Source organism: Lagenorhynchus albirostris, chromosome 1, assembly GCF_949774975.1.
Source record: "Lagenorhynchus albirostris chromosome 1, mLagAlb1.1, whole genome shotgun sequence".
Classification (NCBI taxonomy): domain Eukaryota; kingdom Metazoa; phylum Chordata; class Mammalia; order Artiodactyla; family Delphinidae; genus Lagenorhynchus; species Lagenorhynchus albirostris.
In genome coordinates this window covers 164,024,093-164,048,140 of record NC_083095.1, presented here as the reverse complement: position 1 = coordinate 164,048,140, position 24,048 = coordinate 164,024,093, and the positions used below count along the sequence as shown (strand labels likewise).

Sequence of the window (24,048 nt, the reverse complement as noted above, 5' to 3'; positions counted from 1 at the left end):
GAAGCAGTGGGGCCCCCTAGGCAAGTGGCCTTTCTCTCTGCCTCTCAGTTTTCCTAGTATGTAGGTTTAGGAGGTTTGCTGGTTCCTGGATAAAGCCGTTGAAAGCCCTAAAAATTTCTTGGGGCCCCCAACATGGCATGTAAGAGATGGAACTTCCAACCCAATGGAGGCTGATCTTAGTTCAACACAAACTAGATCATGTCTCACTAGCCTCTCCTGAAACCCACTGCAAGCCCTGGCCCGCTGCCCCGCCTGCCCTCTCCCCCTGCAGCTCCAAACACCAGCTTCTCGAAGTTCCTTGAACAGGAATTTATTCCTGCCTCGGGGCTTTTGCACTGGCTGTCCTTTTGCACTGGAACACTTCGTGCTCCAGGTCTTCTCGTGGCTGTCCTTGTCACTCACGTCCTAGTTCTCAGGTGCCACCTCCTCCGGGAAGCCTTCTTTGGTCACCCCCTCATCTAGCCCCATCCCTCCTTAACAGCCTCATCCTGTTTCATTTCACTCAGAGCACTCACCTCTCTCTGAAGCTACCTTGTTTTTATTTGTCTCCCTTTCTATTGTCTGTCTCTCCTCGGGATTCTAAGCTCCATGAGGAAAGGGCCTTGCCTGCCTTTCCTTCTGCTGCCTCCCCAGCTCCAGAGCGATCACTGGTGCTCAGGGGCTCTCTCTAGATGGCCCCTTCTGTAAGACCCACTTAAATTTTTTTTTTTTTTTTAATTTTTGGCCATGCTGTGCGGCATGCGGGATCTTAGTTCCCCAACCAGGGATCGAACCCTATGCCCCTGCGGTGGAAGCACAGAGTCTTAACCACTGGACTGCCAGGGAGGTCCCTGTAAGACCCACTTTGAACGAGGGTCTTGGTGGCCATTCCCTTCACTCCTCTCCGCTCTGGGCAGTGGACCAGAGCTATAGTGAGGCAGCTTTGCAGGTGTGAATTCACTTTAGATTTCCAAAACACTTTCACATGCGGTGCCTTATTTAAACCTCATGTCACACCTACCTGTAAGACAGGTAGGGCAAGATCAGAAGCCCCGTTTTATAGATGAGAAAATCGAGGCTCGCAGAGGCTTAAGGAACTTGCCTAAGGTCATATGCGTCATAGGTGCTGTTCCAGGACTAGACACTTAGGAAGCTCTTTCCAGGACTCCAAGCCAGACATGAGAATGCCTTAAGAGAGAAAACCCACATTCCAAACCCATTTTTCCATTAGTCATGTTACAGATGCGCAGATATTCAGAATTATTGTGTGAGGGGGTAGTACTCTGATCTCCGAGGTTCTTTTCTGCTCGGTTTTTCTTTTTTTTATTTTATTTTATTTAAAAATTTTTTTTATTGAAATATAGTTGATTCTAAGTTTTTCTAGAACTCTATGATATATGTGTTACATATATCCAGGGAAACTTAAGTCATATCCAGGGAAACTCTAAAAGTCATATCCAGGGAAACTCTAAAATTTGCCCTTAAGTCATATCCAGGGAAACTCTAAAATTTGCCCTTTTTCTTGGCTGAGAAACCCCAGTTTCTTCCCTGCTCTTTAGTAGTGCCTCTACATAGTACCTAGTACCTAGTGCTTAGTGCATAAGTACATAGTACTTTGTACTCTGCATAGTCGTATGTCACACCCAGTTTCACATATATTCAACTACAGATGAGGCTCAGAGAGACAAAGGGACTTGCCCACCAGGAAAGTGGCAAAGGCAGGTCTAGAACTCAGCTGTAGAACCAGCTGGCCTGACTCCCAGCAGGGTGTCCTGCCCACCATGCTTATCTGCATGTGAATTCACTTCCAGCTGCATGGAAGATGGAGTTCTTCAAGGCATAAATGGTTCAAATCCTAAGGCCATCTTTAGATGCCTTTAGTAGCTCATTAAGACTTTATTAAAGTCTTGCCATGGCCTTCTGCTAGATCTTGCAGCAAGAGAGGGAGGAGATGAGAGGCTTCCAGCTGCATCCGTATGATGGAATACACAGCAGCTCCTCCAAAGGAGGGCTATACTGATTGGTAACTTGATTTGTATGTGCCTATGTGGCCGTGCAGGCGAACATAGAGTCAGTTTGGAAAGATGTACTTCAAAATGTCAATAGTGCGACTTCCCTGGTGGTCCAGTGGTTAAGAATCTGCCTTCCAATGCAAGGGACGTGGGTTCAATCCCTGGTCGGGGGACGAAGATCCCACATTCCATATGGGACAACTAAGCCCATTCGCCACAGATAGAGAGAAGCCTGTGCGTCGCAATGAAAGATCCCGAGTGCCGCAACTAAGACCCGATGCAGTCAAAAATAAATAAATAAAAATAAACATTAAAAAAAAAAAAGAAAAGAAAAGAAACCAAAATGTCAATAGTGGCCTCTCTGGGGATGGCCTGCTGGGTGATTTCCACTCTCATTTTATGCTTTTTGGTATTGTCTGAGCAAGCGTTTCCTTTATAATCAGAAATAATAATAATAAAGCTGTTTTTATCTTAAAAAGGAATTGAGAAAAGCCATTGAAGAGAAAGGAATGGGAAGAGCTCTTGATAGGCACGTGACCAATGTTTTCGGTCAAATCACTCTGGGAATGGAATGCGGGAAAACCTGTGTCAGCCACTATCGGACCCTCTACTTGGGGGCCTTTCAAAATACGAATGTAATAAGGAGTAATTAGACATCTTCCTATGAATGAGGCCAGCACTTATAATCCTCTTGGCACTCTCTTTGAACAGCTCTCATCTTTCTCAGACTCCAAACGATTAATGTCACAGCCCTTCCCAAAGATTGTGTAGTGGCCCTCGGAAGAAAGCTGAGAAGTGAGAGGACTTGTTTATGGATAATTGTCTGAGTGAGTCAGAACTCAGTCAGAGAGCTCCAGGCCGTTAACTTATCTGCCTGAACCTATGAGTCAGGATCAGTCCAGCCCAAGTTGCATGTGTACGTGCCTCCCTGCCCTGCTCTCCCAGGCCAGCTCCCAGCCTTCACACATGCACACGCACAGGCTGTCACCAGCCTCCGCATCCGTACGTCCTGAGAAGGGTGCAGGCACGCTTGGCTTATTCATCTCTCTCTAGGAGGTGCCCACAGCCCTCTTGAGTGCTGAGCTCAGGCTGTAAACTAACGGCAAGATATGAACCATAAAGGGAAAGTAAATAGTAGTCCTCCCTTTCCCAGAAATGTTGCAACAGCCTAGCCGTAGCTTAGAGCATGTATTTTTTGAATAACCAAAAACAACCTATATGTCTGTCAATAGTGGTCAGTTGTAAAACATTATGGTATATTCAGAGAATAGAATACTATGCAGCTGTTAAAAAGAATGAAGTAGGGACTTCCCTGGTGGTCCAGTGGTTAAGACTGTGTGCTTCCACTGCAAGGGGCCCCGGTTCGATCCCTGGTTAGGGAACTAAGATCCTGCGTGTTGCTGCACGGCCAAAAAAAAAAAAACAGGAATGAAGTAGACCTAGGTAAAGTGACATAGGAAATGGTTAGTTTTAAGAATAAGAGGGAAGTTGCATAGCAGGGTGTATATTATGTTCCCAATTGTGTGAATGTGTATTATGACTTTTTAAAAAAATATTTATTTGGCTGCGCCAGTCTTAGTTGCGGCGTGTGAGATTTTTTTTTTTTAACATCTTTATTGGAGTATTGCTTTACAATGTTGTGTTAGTTTCTGCTGTATAACAAAGTGAATCAGCTATATACATACATATATCCGCATATCCCCTCCCTCTTGCATCTCCCTCCCACCCTCCCTATCCCACCCCTCTAGGTGGTCACAAAGCACTGAGCTGATCTCCTTGTGCTATGCGGCTGCTTCCCGCTAGCTATCTGTTTTACATTTGGTAGTGCATATATGTCAATGCTACTCTCTCACTTCGTCCCAGCTTACCCTTCCCCCTCCCTGTGTCCTCAAGTCCATTCTCTACATCTGCATCTTTATTCCTGTCCTAGCCCTAAGTTCTTCAGAACCTTTTTTTTTTTCTTAGATTCCATATATATGTGTTAGCATACGGTATTTGTTTTTCTCTTTCTGGCTTACTTCACTCTGTGTGACAGACTCTATGTCCATCCACCTCACTACAAATAACTCAGTTTCATTTCTTTTTATGGCTGAGTAATATTCCATTGTATATATGTGCCACATCTTCTTTATCCATTCATCTGTTGATGGACACTTAAGTTGCTTCCATGTCCTGGCTATTGTAAATAGTGCTCATGCGAGATCTTTAGTTGTGGCATGTAGGATCTTTCAGTTGCAGCATGCAAACTCTTAGTTGCGGCATGTGGGATCTAGTTCCCTGACCAGGGATGGAACCCGGGCCCCCTGCATTGGGAGCATGGAGTCTTAGCCACTGGACCACCAGGGAAGTCCCATGACCCTTATTTTTTAAATTATAAATGGATATCTTCTCAAAGGATAAAAACTACAGAAAAATTTAGACTAAGACATGAAACTCCCCATCACCACTTGTAGAAGTCAGGATAGGCTAGGTTATGATGTGGTAACAAACACCTCTAAACATCTCTGGCTTAAAACAACCAAGATTTCTTTCTTGCCCATACTTAAATTCCCAACGTGGCTTGCATAGGCTCAGCACTTTGTAGTCAGCACCTTAGTCATCATTAAACTCTTATGATGCCACCATCCCAACATGAGGCTTCAGGGCTCACCACTGCAAGGGAAGAATGCATGAGAACTGTACACTGGTTCTTGAATGCCTCCCCCAGAAGGGACACGTGTCACTTTTCCTCACATTTCACTGGCCAGAGCAAGTCACGTGGCTACACCTAACTTCCAGACAGTATGGAAGTATTGTTCTCCTATGTATCCAGAAAAAGAAGGGAGCTGGAAATATTGGTGAGCCCTGGTAATGTCTACCACCCACCCCAAACCAGCTGCATCCTTCCAAGCCTTCGTGTTTAATTGATATACATAGTAGTTCTACAGTAATTTAAAAATAAAACACAGGTTTGTTAGTCAGACAGACCTAGCTTTGAATCCCAAGGATGTTATTCACCTGCTGAGTTCCCTTAGACAAGATGCTTGATCTACCCAAGACTCAGTTTTCTCGCCTGTACCTGCTTCCTGGGCCAATGCAGACATGAAATGTAGTAGTATAAATGAAACCTTTAATAAACAGTAGCTTACAAAAGTAGTGATGTCTTACTAGGAAATAAAGAGTACTTGAGGGTGGTTGTTTAGAGGGCTGGAGGTGGGGTGTACAAAGAAATATGGGAAAAGAAAGTCCCTTTCCATCTATCAGAATTTTTTTTGGGGGGGCCATGCCCTGTGGCATGCAGGATCTTTGTTCCCCGACCAGGGATCAAACCCATGCCCCCTGCACTGGGAGCACAGGAGTCTTAACCACTGGATCACCAGGGAAGTCCCTATCAGAGTTTTCTAGGGCAATATCTGGACCAGTTTTTCGTGTACCCCATGGCCCCAGCTGTGATGTGGGCTGGGAGAGAGGAGCATCTTATTGGCCCCAGCAGTAGCTGCCTGGTGAGATGCAGCAGTGGATCAGGTGCAAAACAGCTGCCCTGCATCAACCAGCCCTGTTCAGTCGATCTGGGCTCTACTTTTTCCCACCCTTGTCTTCCCAAAGCTGAGTGTGCTGTTGAAGAGATTAGCTTTCTAGTTAAAGAAGGACCAGCCTTCATATATAAATATGTTGTTTGAAGAAATAACAATTATCACAGCTTTTCTAGAGGACAGTCTGGCAGCATGTATCAGAAGCCTTAAAAATACACAGACACTTTGATCCAACAGTCCACAGTGAGGAATTTATCCTAAGAAAATAACAGAACAAGTGAATAAAGATGGATTTTTATTGCTCATAATGAAAAATTGAAAACCTAAATGTCTAGACATAGGAGATTAAACAAACTATAGAATGCTTCATTTATCCAACTATATCTAGACGTGAAAGGATGTCAATTGTCCACTGAAAAGTTATATGGAAAAGAGCAATATGTATATAAAAGTGTAGCTAGATAGATGATAGATAGATAGGTAGATCTCCTATGATCTCATTGTTGAAAAAGTATATAGGGAATTCCCTGGTGGTCCAGTGGTTAGGGACTCTGCACTTACACTGCCAAGGGCCCAGGTTCAATCCCTGGTTGGGGAAGATTCCACAGGCCGCACTGCACGGCCAAGAAAAACAAACAAACATATACAAATATATACCTTATATATGCTTTGACATTGCAAAAGGATAAATGCCAGAATATTAGCAGTTATTTCCTCCAGGGGGTGGGAATATGAATTTTTTTTGGTTTGTGCGAAGAACATGATTAAGTAATAAAAGACAAAGTTATTTAACTGTGTCTTTTTTTTACCACTGCGCCACCAGGGAAGTCCCTATTTAACTGTGTCTTCAGCAACTTTTCACTATCAATCAGTGCTTAAGGTAGTCTGCTCACCTCCGGAGGGGCCTGGGCCCTTGGCTGGGAGTCAGAAAACCTTGGTTTGTGCTGTGTGTGATCTTGGGCAAGCTACCTGAGGTGGGAGGTATTCGTACTAACTTTTTACAAATAGATACAGACACATAGAAAGGACCCACATTGTGCCCGAGATCTCACAGCTCAGGGCACCAGAACTGGATTCTGAACCGACGTTTCCCGATACTGGGTTAGGATATTCTTACACTACCTTACAGCCACCCCTCTCTGAGCCTCATCTCTAAGGTGACAGGGTCAGAATACAGTCCCTTCCAGCTGAAAAGATACAATGTTCACAGGAAGTTGCCCCTCCCCCCCATTCCTCGTGCATCACAGGCCCAAGCAGTTGGTATGCGTGCCCTATTTGTCAGATGCCAGCCTTCCCCAGGGGAAGGGACTCCAGGCTGGGGGCTGGAGAGTTCTGGCCTGCCCAGGGCCATCTAGAGGGGGTGGGGGTGGGTGTACTCTTTGGCCAGGCATCTGGCTGGCTGCCTACAGAGCCAGGCGAGAATTGCCCATGAGGGCTGGCTGGGGGCCGAGAACTTGTTGTCTTTCCCTTTAAACAGACACAGGCTGTGTGTTGAGATTCTGGAAACATCTGACCTTTTGCAGAGCATCTCAAGAGTCGTCATGGAGGGCTGGAGAGAGGTCCTCCGCTTTCTGTAAATGCTTTAACCCTTTCCACGCAACACTTAACAATAATAACAAAAAAGATCAGTTGCTGGCCAGGAACTAGAAAGATTTGTTGGGCCTGTTTCCTTTGGGTTGTCTGGGGGAGTTAAGTCATGCCTGGGGGCAGAGAAGAGACTTTTAACCCAGACATCTCCTGCATCGCTTTCTCAGCTCCTGGTCTTGGGGGCCAGAGCCTAGAGTGAGGTGAGGAGCTAAAAGGAGAACAAAGAGGGCCTGGGACTTTAGGGCGGAAACAGGAACTGCTCCTTTGACTGACTGAGCAATGTATTCCTTCATACTTCCTACAAAGGTTTACATTTGTTTACAAATAGGGCACCTGCTGTGTACCAGGCACTGCGTGAGGCAACACAATGGCAGCACAACTGGCAAGCAAACCCAGATGGAAATGTCCCATGCCTTCGTGGAAGGCTTATTTTTTGGTGGAGTAGGCTGTGATAAAATAATCATAAGCACAATGTCAGATAGCAATAGGGTTATTGCTATCTGTGCAATTGCTATATGTGCTGGGAAGGAGACAAGCCGAGCTGAGAGTGTCTGATGGTGGGGATAGAATTTAGGAAGGTCAGAGGAGGCTTTCCCAAGGAGACCTTGAGCAGGGGTCTAAAGCTTCTCTGCTTGGGACTTCCCTGGCTGTCCAGTGGTTAAGACTCCACACTTGCAGTGCAGGGGACCTGGGTTTGATCCCTGGTCGGGGAACTAAGATCCCACATGCCACGCGGTGCAGCAAACAAATAAATAAATTCCCACTAAAAAAATAAGTAAAAAATAAAATGAAGTTTTCCTGCTTGAAGATTGAGCACAATATCGGCATGCAGCACACACAAGTTTGTTAAAATGCAGAATCTTAGTCCCCCGCCCAGGCCTGCAGAATCTAAATCTGCATTTTAACCAGATCGCTCAGGTGATCCGAGTGCATATGAAAGTTTGAGAAGCGGTGCTAAGGGTTGAACTAGGAGTCACCAGTCTCTGTACAGCTTAAAACTGGAGGAGAACCTTCCAGGTAAGAGCCCTGGGGTGGGAGGGAGCAGACAGCGGGATGGGAGTCAAAGGCTATTTGTGTGCATATGTACAGTGGACCCTTGAACAATAACAAGGGTTTGAAATGCGCGGTTCTGCTTCTATGCAGACGTTTTTCAATACATATGTATTACACGGTCTGCAGTTGGTTGAATCTGCGGACGCAGAACCATGGATACAGAGGGCCAACTGTAAAGGAGGGTTTTGGACGGCTCGGGTGGGTACCCCCAAGACCCATGTTGTTCAAGGGTAATATTTTTTTTAAGTGGGAGAGACTTGGGCATGTTTAAAAGCTTTTAGGAGTAAACCAGTGGAGAGGGAGGGAGTGGGGAGGAAGTACAGTGAGGGGATAGACAGAGGAGGAGCAGTTCCTACAGTGTAGGTTTCTGAGCTTCGAATGCAAGCTGGCATCACCTGGGGAGCTTAGAAAATGCTGACGTCTGGGCCCTCCCCTAGAGACTCTGATTCAAATGATCTGCAGGTGCAGCCAGCTTCCCCAAGTGACTCCAATGTGCAGCCACGGGTGGGGAGGGAGGGCGGGGAACCTCTACTGTGCTGGAAAAAAGTCTAGGAAGTGGAGGGCGATGAGCAGGGTCTGTTGGTGCCCAGGAGGGTCCCACATTCTGGAAGGTCCTCACATTTAGACATATGATGTTATTACCAAATGTATTTGTACCTATAGCCATTGTATTTGTGTGGGTATATTAAAAAGCACTAATTTGTTGTGTTGAAACATTTAAAATAACTGCATTGGTTGTAACCTGGTTTTGGCATGTTCTCTACCTAGCACAAGACTACCACCCTTTTCCTGAAAGTTGCCTGGATCTCTCTCAATGCAATTAGGAAAAAGATAAGGGAGACCCCATCCGATGACTTCTATTCTGTATGTGAAGTAAAGGGAGGGTGTTGGAAGCTTGGGGAGAAGGTTGAAGAGGGTTGTTACAGAGAATGGTACAGAGAGGTGACCACAGAAATGAGTAGGACAGCCAGGTGGTGGTGAGGGTCCATCTGGTGACCTGGACTTTGCAGTGGAACCTTCTGCCCTGAGTGGCGCTCCCCAGCCACTGCTCAGGAAGAAGCACTGAGAAGGTGGATCACAGAGCTCATCCATGGCTTTTGCCAGACAGTGAAAATATAGCAGCAACAGAGTTTAGGGAACTGAGACAATAACGCTGTTGGAATGGTGAATCGTGGAATCTAAGTTGGGTAAGGAGGGAATGAAGGAAGGGGAAGGAGAAATGGGATGGATCAGGAGAAGGTACAGATGCTGGTGAGGTCCAAGAAGGGTCAGAGGGAGTCTGTTAAACCAGAAAGCTGGAAGGAAAAGAGACTGTGCCAGAGAGAGGGATGCCTGAACTGAGGACCTTGGAAATGGAGCCAATTACTGGCAGTAAATGGGAGTGGTGGCTGAGGTGAGTGGGGGAGGGCACTGGAGATCTGAGAAACCAGATTTAGGACGTGTCTTCCACGTGGATGCTGAAGTCATTAAGGACAATGACAGGACTTTAGGTGAAGAGAAGGATGGGGAGCCACGTGCCAAAGTCTCCAGTGACTACAGGGGAGTGGCCAGGAGGTGGGTGGACAACCTCAGGGCATTTACCAGAGGATGGAAGAGTGCGGTTCAGGAGAGGCATGGGGATATGATCATGAAATGTGTGGATGGAGCCTCACGTCCCAGGAGACCTGGAGGAGGTAGGGGAGGGGTGCAGGGTGGAGGACAGCCAAGAAGTGCAGGGTATTATGGGAGATGCCAGTGAGGTAGAGAAAAAACTCAACGAGGTAAAGCTTTTAAGAATATGGCAGTTGTGCTCAAAGTTAGCTTTCTCCACCTGCAGCAGTGGCATCATCGCATCACTTGGGAACTTATTAGATATGTAAATTTTGGGGTCCCACCTGAATCAGCTGGGTGGGGCCCAGAAATCTGTGCTTTAAAAAAAAAATTTTATTGAAGTATAGTTGATTTACAATGTTGTGTTAATTTCTTCTGTACAGCAAAGTGACTCGGTTATACACATATATACATTCTTTTTTTATATTCTTTTCCGTTATGGTTTATCATAGGATACTGAATATAGTTCCCTGTGCTATACAGTAGGACCTTGTTTTTTATCCATCATATACATAATAGTTTGCATCTGCTAATCCCAAACTCCCAATCCTTCCTTCCCCCACCCCCCTTCCCCCTTAGCAACCACAAGTCTGTTTTCTATGTCTGTGAGTCTGCTTCTGTTTCATAGATATGTTCATTTGTGTCGTATTTTAGATTCCATATATAAGTGACATCATATGGTATTTGTCTTTCTCTTTCTGACTTCATTTAGTATGATAATCTCTAGGTCCATCCATGTTGCTTCAAATAGCATTATTTCATTCTTTTTTATGGCTGAGCAATATTCATATATATATATATATTATATATATATCTCCACATCTTTTTTATCCATATGTCAATGGACATTTAGGTTATTTCCATGTCTTGACTCTTGTAAATAGTGCTGCTATGAACATAAGGGTGCATGTGTCTCTTCAAATATAGCTTTGTGTGAGTATATGCCCAAGAGTGGGAAGCAATCTGTGCTTTTAACAAGCTTTTTGGTGATTTTTATACATGCTCAAGTTTGAGACCCACAGGAATATGGTATTGGGAAAAGTAATTCACTTTATGGAAAAAAAACACCTGAATCTCATGAAATCTATCATCACATGAAAAAGTGGACTCCATATGGATTAAAGACCTAAATGTGCCCAAAAAACTATGAAGTTAATAATGTAGGGCTTCCCTGGTGGCGCAGTGGATGAGAATCTGCCTGCCAATGCAGGGGACATGGGTTCGATCCCTGGTCTGGGAGGATCCCACATGCCGCGGAGGAACTAAGCCCGTGAGCCACAACTACTGAGCCCACATGCCTAGAGCCTGTGCTCTGCAACAAGAGAAGCCACCGCAAGGAGAAGCCCGCGAACCGAAATGAGGAGTAGCCCCCGCTTACTGCAACTAGAGAAACCCTGCGTACAGCAACGAATACCCAACACAGCCAAAAATAAATAAATAAATATTTTTTAAATTTAAAAAAAATAATGTAAAATGTTAAAGAATATCTTTGTGACCTTGGGGCAGGAATTAACTTTTTTTTTTTAAATAAATTTATTTATTTATTTTTGGCTGTGTTGGGTCTTTGCTGCTGCTTGCGGGCTTTCTCTAGTTGTGGTGAGCCGGGGCTACTCTTCGTTGTGGTGTGCGGGCTTCTCATTGCAGTGGCTTCTCTTGTTGCAGAGCACGAGCTCTAGGCATGTGGGCTTCAGTAGTTGTGGTGCGCAGGCTTAGTTGCTCTGCGGCATGTGGGATCTTCCCGGACCAGGGCTTGAACCCGTGTCCCCTGCATTGGCAGGTGGATTCTTAACCACTGCGCCACCAGGGAAGCCCCACAATACATCTTGCAAGAAGGCATATGAACAAAAGCATATATTAAACACCTTAAAATGGTAGCCCGTGCGGGGAGGGGTGGAAGGAAGTGGAAAGATAAAAGGAAATGAACAGCCACATTAATCAGGGACCCTGTGCAGACCATGGTGATAACATGCTGTGAACTGAGAAGGTGATTAACTCAAGCCTCTCTGCACCTGAGGTCCCACAGCCAGGAAAGGAGGTGGGTGGAGGGGGATCAATAATGTTAAAGATAAGGCCTTTTTTCAGTACATTAAAGATGTTTCTCTTTTTTTCAATAAAAGGCTGGAAAAAGGTTGGAGGAGGAGGACAGGCAGGAAAAGGAGGTGGGCAGAAAGGGCAGAAAAAAGAGGAGAGAGAAGAAAGAAAAGATGATGGAGAGAGAGAAGGGGGGGCGGGTCGTGGACGTGGACGGCATTCTTTCCTGGGGTCTCTGGGCTGGACTGGAGACGGAAAGGGTCAGGGTTGCCTAAAGCCCTTTGGAGCTCTGAGGCCCCACGGGGAGGCCTATATTTCAGAAGCTCCTCTGAACAACCCGGGCTCAGCAGGACACGACGCGCTCCGAGCTCTGTGTGCAGGAAACTGAGCAGTGCTGATTTTTGCATATCTTCCTGTCTCCCCCACCAATCCAGTAGTGTGTGGAAGGCAGAGTTAATAAAGTGATTGGACTATTTTTAAAGCCTTTTACACAAATAAAGTGCACCACCTTAGGTGTAAACACAGCGACCACTAATTGGAGACTGTGAGTAGGAAGGAAGAATACAAAGAACAAAAGGTAATGAAGGAGTATGTAAAGGCTTACTGATAAGGATGCTCGTCTGGACATTATTTATGGTAATGAAAAATTAGTAAAATAAGTTAAATGTCCAATAGTAGAGACTTGGTTAAAAATGTATGCCACATTCATACAATAGAATACACTAAAAATGAAGGTATGAGAGAATTTTTGATGTTAAGGAAAAATGTCTGTGATATATTGCTGTCCTAGGGAAAAGTCACAAAGAGTATGCACTGAATACTCTTTTTTTCTAAAAAATGTAAATGTTTAACTGCGTAGAAAGGAGACAGGAGTATCTTCACCAAAATATTAACAGCAGTAGACTTAAGATCATGCACTTTACAGGCATGTAAATTGTATCTCAAAACAAAGTTTTAGAAAATATTAACACTAGTGGTCTCTGGGTAGGGTGATATTTTTCATTGTGTTTATGAAAAAACTTTATGGTAGTAAATATGTGTTCACTTTTGTAGACAGACAACAGAATAGCCACTTCTTTCTATGTGTGGGAGAGCATTCTGTGGGGAGTCTGGCAGTCCCTTACCCCACTCTGTCTAGAGGAGAGGCAGCAGAGAAATGGTGGGCACTTAAGCCTAGCCTGGCCTGGGAAAAGGCTGGCACTTGGCCTCTGTTTTCACCAGCCCCTTGACCAGCCAGCTCTGGCCAGCTCAGCCACTTACACGGCCAGAGCTGGTTGTTTCAGGAACTGCCCTAAGAGCTGCTGTTGCTTTCCTGGAAGATAGGAGAGCCAGGAGGCAAGGGCTGGAGAGGGATGAGCCAAGGTCACTTGATAAACGCTAGACACTATTTACAACCATATCTCTCACCCCTCCCGCACATCTCCTCGTCTTGTTTCACTCCCACAGCGCGGCCCGTGGCAGGTTAAGGGATGCGGTGAGCAGCATTCCCTGCGGGCAGAGACATGGGTGGTTTCGTGGCGGGTGGCTCTGCGGTTCGGCTCTCCCTTGCCTCTTACTGTAAACAATGCTACCATTATTGAGAGCTGACCATGTGCCAGGTGTGTGCCTACATAATTGCAATTTCTCACAACCCTGTGAGGTCCCTACTGTTTTGAGGCCTACTTTCCAGATGAAGAACTCGAGGCTCAGAGAGGTTAAGAAACTCACCCTAGGTAACACAGCCAGGTGGGTGGTAGTAGATTGGTGTCAGTAAATTGGCTTTACTATGCATGCGCAGGTAAGGGGAACCAAGTTTGGTTAAGCAACAGATCTAGTGTAGCAACCCGGCCCTCCGGATTCCAGCTAGCGAGATTGCCCCCTGCGGGGCCTAATCTGGCCAGGCAGAGGCTCCCAAGGTCAGGGAGGGGGCGGCCCCATAGGCCCCAAGGCCTAAGGGAGCCGCCGAGCCGTCGCGGGGACAAGTCCCGACTGGGACTAGTAGCGAGCCTAGTGTCGCCATCAACGCCCGGGGGCAGAGGCGGGGGACTGCTGGACAGCGGGCGAGGCCCGGAGGGCGCCTCTGGACAATTCCATCAACACGGGCGGGGCGGGGCTTGGCGGCAGCCCTGCATTTCCGGGGACGCAGCGCCGGACCGAGGGTATTCGCGGGGACATCCCGGGTCCCCAGGGAGTCGGGCCGGCCTGGAAGCAGGGACGAGTCTGGGGACACCCCGAGAAGAAGGGCTGCGCCGCCGCGCAGAGGTGACCCTGTCGTGGGCGGTGGTTGCGCGCGGGCCGTGACACTCAGGTAGGCGCAGGGAACAGGAAGGTCGGGAGCCGCGGCCCCGGGAGGAGGCGGAGGGAGCGGAGGCAACCCCGAGGCAGCCGCCGCCCCTGCCCCTCACCTCCCGCCTGGCCCCTCTCCCAAGAGGGCGCCACCTGCACGCTCTGTTGGGCACCGGCGCCCGCCACTGAGGGAGCCTGTTGTCATGGCAGCGCAGAAGGCCGGGCCCACGTTCCCATGGCCGCCCGGGGCCTCTGAGCCAAACCTGCAGCTGAGAGGCAGTAATCCTGGCCCTGGAGGGAGATCATTTGGAATTTGGGAAAGGCCTTGGCCCCTCCTCAGAATGGTCTGGGTTTGACCTCTGAGTTAGGCTCTTTGTCATAGCTTCTACTCTCTGAGCGACAAAGTGGACATAGGGGTTAGGAGGGAAAGGAAGTTGGGGTCCTGGAAATGAGGCTGCTCTAGTGGCCTCCCTGGAGCCATTCTGGTCTGGCAAAAAGACTCAGGGGCCCTGGGTCACCTGGGTAAGGTCGTCAACCTCTGCTCACATCTCACCTGTAATGTGAGTATGCCATTTGGTTTATGAGTCACAGGTTTCTTGTAAGGGTCGAATGCCATAAGGACAGGGATGCACACAATCAAAAAAAAATTTTTTTTCCCTGTAGGTGGTTTAGCACTGGAAGAGATATAGAAATCCAGCCGGACCCACCCCTTATTACCATAGGAGAAAATGGATCCAGAGAAGTTAAATTACTTCCCAAGATGACAGTGAGTTGGGAAGGTCAGGATTTGAACCTAGTCTCCTGACTTCCAGGCTGTGACTGTTTCCTCCCGTGGTTATTATTACTGAAGCTCAGGGAAATCTGTGGTATTTCTCCTTGCAACCCGGGGCTCAAACTTTTGGTGACAGGTGATCTAAAGATATGGACATTGGCAGCAGGTGAACCAAAGATGGGAAATGGAGGCTGGCACCTTGAGGAGAGCTGAAAGAGCCTCTCTCCCTGGTGCATAGGTCCTATGCCTTGGGGCTGTTGCTTTTATCTGACAGGATTGCCCTAAATTAATCCCCAGGAGCCAAGCATTCAACAGCTTTCCTAAATACCATCTCTTCTGAAGCCAACAAATCTGTTGAGACTGTGTGAGCAAGAAATCCTTTGGCTGCCCTAAAGCAGGGAAGTGGGACTTCCCACATCAGTGAGGTGCCTTTCCTTTGAAAAGGTTAAGAGCAATGTGGACAAAGAGATCCAGAAAGGAACACTTGAATGAATCATTTGGAAATGATTTGAGACAGTCAACTAGAACAGAAAACCCATTTATTCATTTAGTAAATATTTACTGGGTGCCTGCTATTCCCAAACGTTTACTGGGGCTGGAGATTAAAATCCTGAGTCAGGCAGGTCTGGTCCCTGCACTCAAGGAGCTTATGGAAGAGATGGGAAGAGAGGGATGTGATGTGTAAATGAGTATTTCACTACAGCATCATGAGTGACTTGATGGAAATCTGAGCAGAGTACCGAGGGAGCTCAGAGGAGCAACTCTGGAAATCAGTTGAAAACAGCACGATTCTAGCCTGTGAAGCCTGGGAGCACTTCTGGTGCTCTGCCAGGTTGGCCTTTTGTTGGAGACAAAGGAATAAGTGAGTAAAAGTGTCTAAAGAAATGTGACAAGGGTGGGTATCCTCTGGAAAGAAGAGTTTGAGGAATCTTGATGAACTGGAAGCTCTGTGAAGGCAGAACCGTGTCAGTTTCCTTCAGCTTCAGTGATGCTTAGAAGGCAGCAAGTGCACAAGAACTATTTGTTGAGTGAGTGAAAGAAGGAAGGGAAGGAGGGGAGAGGGAGAGAGGGAGGAAAGCACAGCAGCTTATATTATCAAGAGGAGGATGGCTATAACTGGAGACAAAGCCCTGGTTGAAATTCTAACTATATGTAGAGCATCTACATGGTGTTCTGGATTCAGATCTAGTTTCTGGTCCTAGTCCTAACCTACCACTTCTGTGACCTTAGCAAGTCCCTGGACCTCTCTATGCCCCACTTCTCATCTGTAAAGTGGGAGTATCATAATTCCTGTTTCATCCTGTTGTGAGAATTAAATAAATGACTGGTTGTAAAAAACTCCACAGTGGCTTGCTTATAGTAAGTGCGCAATCAATGTTAGCCTTATAAATGTCAGCTTTGCTTTAGGTGGAATAGTTTGCCAAATAATTCATGTCAAGGTTATATAACTCCTCCTAAATGAGGTATAATTTCTTTTTACCTGATAAAGGCTAATTCTGAAAGTTCGCTTTGTCTTCAGACTAACACACCTCAAAGAAATTATTCTTTACTATTTTTTTTTCACGGGGAGGAGGGCAACAATCTTTTTGAAATCAGTTGAAAGCTCAGATCCCTCTCATCAGAAGTGGCATATCATATCTGGGGGTTCACAACTCACTGAAGCCGACCCTGGTGGTTAAGGGGCTCCCTGCTCAGTTCCACTGCTCACAGGCCGTAAGGAAAGAGCTAAGGCTCTTAGATAAAGAGTTTGAGAGGAGCAAGGCAGGTCTGCTCCCTTTCAGGGGGCTTGTGGGGTCCCTGTGGACTGGGTGGGTCAGGCCCCAGGTCCAGGCCCCTTAGAGCCCCCTCCTTTGCTAGAGCCAAGCTGGGCCCACTCAGAGCCTCGTGGCATCCTCCAGCCTGACACTCAGCATGTAAATGGTGCTGTCAGGCGTCCCAGGAATCTCGGGCCTAGGTAGCTGGTATGTAAGATCCCTGTCCAAGCATGGATCTTTGGTGCCTCCCTCACATTGGCTTTCTGTGAGCGTTGTCTCCTGGTGCCATTGCTTTAGGGTGGCAAGTGGGCACATCACCAAGGTAATGCATTCCTCCCTCCATCCTATCAAAGCAGTCTTCGGAGCCACAGGAAATCAATGGAACCCACCTGTTCAGTCCCCCACCTGATGGGCTCACCTGTCTAGGCCCACTCTCCACAGGCAGTGCTGGAACCAAGAGCAAGGCTCTCTGTCTGGGAGAAAGAGTTGTAGCCACCAGGTAACCTAAGGTGACTAGGAAACTGCAGAAGTCAGAGAGCCCCTCTTCTTTGGGAGGCGAGAGCCTTGGTCCTCTGGAAAGGAAGCTTAGTTCCCTGGGGTAGAGGAAGGGCCTTGGCTGGGTCTTCTTTCCCTTCATGTAGCAATGGCCAGGGGTCTAGGGCTCAGAGTAGGATTTACGGAAGAAGAACTTGGGGGCAAACGGAGAGGTAGATTCCTGGTTTCTTGAGATGTTGGGAATGGAGGGGCCTCAGGTCTGATAAGCCAAACTAGAAACCAGACTGTGTCCTAGACCCTTATGCTTCTCGCTCCCCATCCTTACCTGGCCTAGAACATCTACCTCCCACCTGTGAGTGGCTGCAGTGGTTTCAGGGGAAAGAGAGTCTCTGAGCATTAATTGTGCCCCTGCGGGATGACAGTTGCCAAGCATCAGCCAGGCCAGTTACCCAGGGTCTCCAGGCCCCTTTGGGGAGCAGGCCTGCGGGCACAGGCAGACAGGCCCTCCTGAACTTGTCTTGGGGGCAGGGACATCACAGTGGCAACTTTGTGTTCTACCGTGTCGAGGCAGGGGCAGGCTGAACCCTGCTGGTTGCACCACAGCCCTGTGGGGTAGGGGGAATCCCCTCCCAGGGAGTGGCCAGCTCAGGCCCTGACAGGCCCCAGCAGGGGTGGCGCTGGGGAGAGCGGCAGGCTCTTCACCACAGCGGGCACACCCGGGGCCTGGGCTGGGCAGGCCGGTTCCTTCTCCCTGTAAGAGTTGCAGCCTCAGCTCTAGGTTTGTAGGAGGCGGCTGAACCTGAGCAGAGAGCCCGGAAGGGGGTCCTCTGGGTTGGGCATCTAAGATGGTCATGGCCACTTTTAGGTAATGAGGTGAACCGATAATATAATGTGCGTTCACCACAGGCCAGTGCTGCCAGTCACCTTATGTGCACTGTCTCATCAGCTCTCCTAATAGCCCAGGCAGTACTGTTAGCGTTCCCATCTTACAGATGAAGAAACTGAGGCTCGGAGAGATCGTGTGGCTTGCTCACAGTCCCCAGAATAATGGATGGTGCTGAGATTATCCTTATGGAAGAACTGGTGTGTTCTTCCCCTGGATTTTTTTTTTTTTTTTTTAGTTTTTGGCCACACCCCACGGCATGTGGGATCTTAGTTCCCCACCGACCAGGGATCGAACCTGCACCTCCTGCATTGGAAGGCAGAGTCTTAACCACTGGACTGCCGGAGAGATCCCCATCCCTGGATTCTAATCACTTGGAAGAGCAAGCAACATAAGGGACCAGTGGAGGGGCGTGCGGTTTGGGGAACAGAGATGAGGCCATTTACATTTATTGCCAGACTCTGGTTAAAAGCCACCTGTGAGATTTGAAGGCAGTGTTCGTGCTGGCCCTGTGAATGCCCTCTGCTGCAGAGGGCACTGCCCCAGGGAAGCTCCCAGCACCCCCCACCCTGGGATCTGGAACTCATTGGCTGACTTAAAAGCACACACAGGGTGGGCCAACTGGTGTCACTTCCTCATCAAAATGTATTGATGCTGCAGCCAGGCCCCGGAGGAGGAGACAGCAGCAGTGTGCCCAGCCAGTGCAGGTGGGGAGCTGCAGCTGCAGGTTGGCATGAGAGGAGGGCTACGAGGGGATGGTGGCAGGGGGCCAAGGCCCTGGGAGCTGGGCCTTAGCCAGTGCGTGTCTTCAAGGCCTTACTGGGCAGCCTGCCAGCCAGAACCCGGGGATGGGAGGAGCTTGAGTGCTACTCCAGGAGGGGGCGGGTGGGACCCTGGGTTCAAGCTCCGCTGGGCTTGGCAGGAGGCCCCTCCTCCACGGCCAGCAAACAAAGCAAAGCCATGGCCTCCAGAGTAGAATTGTGGGGGCTGGAGAGCCAGGCTCCCCTGGGTGGGAATGAGAGCGGGCAGGCCCGGCTGGGGGCAGCCTGGCAGGAGCCATGCGTACCCAAGGACAGGACTGGCCTGCACCTGGGCAGAGGCTGTACCTATAGATGATTAATGAGTATTGATGGCTTGAGAGGCTGACTGTGGTCTGGACTGACCATTCCACTGCCAGCACTTGCCCTGAGCCTCCGCTGCCTGTTTCCTTTGCGCTGAGCAGTTTAGTAGGGCAGTGGACTCGTGTGTTCATTTGCTTTATATTTTTAGCCGTGCTTCCCTTTATTTTTTTTCTCTTGTAGCCTTTCATATTTCTCTTCACTTTCTCCCCCTTGTATAGCTAGTCTCATTTTCTTCTTTCACCTGATTCTACAGGTGAGGTGTTGTTTGTTTTCTTTTTTTTACCTTTCAGTCTCTAGAGTTCCCCCCCCCCCACCGGCATGATAACAGGTATAAGGTATACGTTTACACATAGGGAAATGGACAGATCTTAAGTGTACAGCTCGAGAAATTTTAATATTTGTATACACTTGGGAAACCAACATCCAGATCAAGATATGGAGGGGCTTCCCTGGTGGCACAGTGGTTGAGAGTCCGCCTGCCGATGCAGGGGACACAGGTTCGTGCCCCGGTCCGGGAAGATCCCACATGCCACGGAGCGGCTGGGCCTGTGAGCCATGGCCGCTGAGCCTGCGCGTCCGGAGCCTGTGCTCCGCAACGGGAGAGGCCACAACAGTGAGAGGCCCGCGTACCGCTAAAAAAAAAAAAAAAAAAAAGATATGGAATATTCTTGTCATCCCTAAGTTTCCTTGTCTGCCTGAGAGGCATGTGGCCCTGTTTTGTTTGGCTTCTTTGCATGTACTCCTATGTGCGTTTTACCTCTCATTCTTGCATTTTTATCTTTCTTATGTGTGTGTTTGTGTGTACATGAGAGACAGAACGTCAGAGAGAGAGAGAGAGAGAGAGAGAGAGAGAAGGAAGGAGGGTGAGGATGGATGGGCAAAGGCTGTGTAAGTGTAGACAGAGAAAGGGCCAGACTTGATGCCTGCATCTTGCTGGCTGGGGGCAGAGAGGAAGTGTTGCTTTTCTCTTCGTCTCTTTTTTTGAATTTTATTTTATTTATTTTTTATACAGCAGGTTCTTATTAGTTATCTGTTTTATACATATTAGTGTATACATGTCAATCCCAATCTCCCAATTCGTCCCACCACCACCACCCCCGGCACTTTCCCCCCTTGGTGTCCATACGTTTGTTCTCTACATCTGTGTCTCTATTTCTGCCCTGCAAACCGGTTCGTCTGTACCATTTTTCTAGGTTCCATATATGTGCATTAATATATGATATTTGTTTTTCTCTTTCTGACTTACTTCATTCTGTATGACAGTCTTTAGATACATCCACGTCTCTACAAATGACCCAATTTCGTTCCTTCTTATGGCTGAGTAATATTCCATTGTATATATGTACCACATCTTCTTTATCCATTCGTCTGTCGATGGGCATTTAGGTTGCTTCCATGACCTGGCTATTTTAAATAGTACTACAATCAACATTGGGGTGCATGTGTCTTTTTGAATTATGGTTTTCTCTGGGTATATGCCCAGTAGTGGGATTGCTGGGTCATATGGTAATTCTATTTTTAGTTTTTTAAGGAACCTCCATACTGTTCTCCATAGTGGCTGTATCAATTTACATTCCCACCAACAGTGCAAGAGGGTTCCCTTTTCTCCACACCCTCTCCAGCATTTGTTGTTTGTAGATTTTCTGATGATGCCTATTCTAACTGGTGTGAGGTGATACCTCATTGTAGTTTTGATTTGCATTTCTCTAATAATTAGCGATGTTGAGCAGCTTTTCATGTGCTTCTTGGCCATCTGTATGTCTTCTTTGGAGAAATGTCTACTTAGGTCTTCTGCCTATTTTTTGATTGGGTTGTTTGTTTTTTTGATATTGAGCTGCATGAGCTGTTTATATATTTTGGAAATTAATCCTTTGTCCGTTGATTTGTTTGCAAATATTTTCTCCCATTCTGAGGGTTGTCTTTTCATCTTATTTGTAGTTTCCTTTGCTGTGCAAAAGACTCTAAGTTTCATTAGGTCCCATTTGTTTATTTTTGTTTTTATTTCCATTACTCTAGGAGGTGAATCAGAAAAGATCTTGCTGTGATTTATGTCAAAGAGTGCTCTTCCTATGTTTTCCTCTAAGAGTTTTATAGTGTATGGTCTTAGATTTAGGTCTCTAGTCCATTTTGAGTTTATTTTTGTGTATCGTGTTAGGGAGTGTTCTAATTTCATTCTTTTACATGTAGCTGTCAGTTTTCCTAGCACCACTTACTGAAGAGACTGTCTTTTCTCCATTGTATATTCTTGCCTCCTTTGTCATAGATTAGTTGACCGTAGGTGTGTGGGTTTATCTCTGGGCTTTCTATCTTGTTCCATTCATCTGTGTTTCTGTTTTTGTGCCAGTACCATATTGTCTTGATTACTGTAGCTCTGTAGTATAGTCTGAAGTCAGAGAGTCTGATTCCTCCAGCTCCGTTTTTTTCCCTCAAGACTGCTTTGGCTATTTGGGGTCTTTTGTGTCTCCATACACATTTTAAGATTTTTTGTTCTAGCTCCATAAAAAATGCCACTGGTAATTTGATATGGATTGCATTGAATCTGTAGATTGCTTTGGGTAGTATAGTCATTTTCACAATATTGATTCTTCCAATCCAAGAACATGATATATCTCTCCATCTGTTTGTGTTATCTTTGATTTCTTTCATCAGTGTCTTATAGTTTTCTGAGTACAAGTCTTTTACCTCCTTAGGTAGGCTTATTCCTAGGTATTTTATTCTTTTTGTTGCAATGGTGAATGGGATTGTTTCCTTAATTTCCCTTTCTGATCTTTCATTGTTAGTGTATAGGAATGCAAGAGATTTCTGTGCATTAATTTTGTATCCTGCAACTTTACCAAATTCATTGATTAGCTCTAGTAGTTTTCTGGTGGCATCTTTAGGATTCTCTATGTATAGTATCATGTCATCTGCAAACAGTGACAGTTTTACTTCTTCTTTTCCAATTTGTATTCCTTTTATTTCTTTTTCTTCTCTGATTGCCATGGCTAGGACTTCCAAAACTATGTTGAATAATAGTGGTGAGAGTGGACATCCTTATCTTGTTCCTGATCTTAGAGGTTTCAGTTTTTCACCATTGAGAATGATGTTGGCTGTAGGTTTGTCATATATGGCCTTTATTATGTTGAGGTAGGTTCCCTCTATGCCTAATTTCTGGAGAGTTTTTATCATAAATGGGTGTTGAATTTTGTCAAAAGCTTTTTCTGCATCTTTTTATACTCTTTCCAGGCCACCCCCTGAGCTCTTTATAAACACCGGCATTCTGGCTGAGAAAGACTTGCCTACAACCCAGAGTGGCACAGAGGAGCAGGAGACATGGTGTTGGCTTGGGAACCACTCTTTAGCCCACGGGAAGTCAGCTCAAATGAGGTTTTTCTCTGTCGTCCTCCTGTTTTTTCCGCTCTGGGGAGAACAAATTAGCACACTGACGGAAGACAGTGGAGCCCACAAGGCCTGAGGCCACCATGCTGGGGGCATGGGATAGAGGGCTCATCTCCAGGCCAACAGTTGGGTCCCTCATTTTGTCTGCCCTGTGGAGATCCTGCTTGAGTGCCATGCTAGGCAGTGGGGTTTCCAAAGACAAGACCCATTACTGTCCTCAAGGGGCCTGCCACTGAGTTGGCATAAGACACACTTGAAGCATCTGAGCAGCCATGAGCAGGATATAATTAACCACCAGGCGAGTCTACATCAGCCCCTGCCTCCTCTCCTCAGAGAGGAGCATAGCAGTCAGACAACCCATGTGTTGCCAAGACACTAGGGCAAACCAGGCTTGCTGTGGCTTGAGAAGCTACCTGACATGGAGATTCAGGCACTCAACAAATTCTAATTGACCACATGCCACTATCAGGCCCTGTTCTAGGTAAGAGCTGTAAGCAGAAGATAGAAGGAAATGCTATGGGTAGTACCCTGATTTCAATAAGATTTCTTGCAATTTTTTTCATATTATTGTTATTTTTTTTTTTTTTTTTGGCTGTGCTATGCGGCTTGTGGGATTTTAGTTCCCCAACCAGGGATTGAACCCGGGCCCTCAGCAGTGAGAGCATGGAGTCCTAACCACTGGACCACCAGGGGATTCCCTCGTATTATTATTATGGATAATATGAAGAAATGTGGGCCGAATGGTACAGTAAGGAGGATACATAGCTAATTGTTCAACCTACAAAGGGTATTGATCAGTTTCAGCCCGGATGGAGGTTTCCAGCATGCTCTGTTTTTGGCCCTGTCTCACTCAGTTCTCCCCCGCCCCGCAAATTTACAAAACACTGATATAAAAACACCCATAACTTTCTATATTAACCAACTGTTAAAACTTTGCCATAGTAGCACTCATACTCTTTTTTTTTTTTAATTTTTATTTATTTATTTTGGCTGTGTTGGATCTTCTTTGCTGTGCGCGGGCTTTCTCTAGTTGCAGCGAGCGGGGTCTACTCTTCGTTGTGGTGCGCGGGCTTCTCATTGCAGTGGCTTCTCTTGTTATGGAGCACGGGCTCTAGGCAGGCGGGCTTCAGTAGTTGCAGCACGCGGGCTCAGTAGTTGTGGCTTGTGGGCTCTAGAGCGCAGGCTCAGTAGTTGTGGCACACGGGCTTAGTTGCTCCGTGGCATGTGGGATCTTCCCGGACCAGGGCTTGAACCCGTGTCCCCTGCATTGGCAGGTGGATTCTTAACCACTGCACCACCAGGGAAGTCCCCACACTCTTTCTTTCTAATACACACAAAGAACATGCTTGTTTTGGCTGAATCATTTGAAAGTAACTTGTAGACATTGTGATATTGCACGTCTACAGACCTCAGCAGGCATCTCCAAAGAACAATGACATTCTCCTAAGAACACAATACCATTATTATAACTTAAGAAAATGAACAATAATGCCATAATATCATCAAATACACAGTGTGTGTTAAAATTTTCCCAATTGCTCTATGGCTTTTTTTTTTTCTTCAGAATTCAAACAAGGTTCACATATTGCATTTGATTATCATGTCTTTTTAGTTTC

At 46.8% G+C, this 24,048-nt stretch overlaps 1 protein-coding gene and 1 non-coding gene across 4 annotated transcripts in view; both read left to right on the top strand.

Moving 5' to 3' along the window:
- Positions 1-24,048, top strand: part of SEMA4B (semaphorin 4B) — a 92,399-nt gene that overhangs the window by 39,937 nt on the left and 28,414 nt on the right. The window contains exon 1 of one of the 3 annotated variants that reach the window (XM_060158578.1): positions 13,993-14,051. The exons of the other annotated variants lie outside the window; for them this stretch is intronic. The gene's annotated coding sequence lies outside the window, so the exon portion shown is untranslated. Of the gene's footprint in view, positions 1-13,992; positions 14,052-24,048 lie in introns of those variants that run through there. 3 annotated transcript variants of the gene reach the window in all.
- TRNAV-UAC (transfer RNA valine (anticodon UAC)) lies at positions 6,028-6,101 on the top strand. The gene has a single exon. It is a non-coding gene; the product is annotated as a tRNA-Val (tRNA).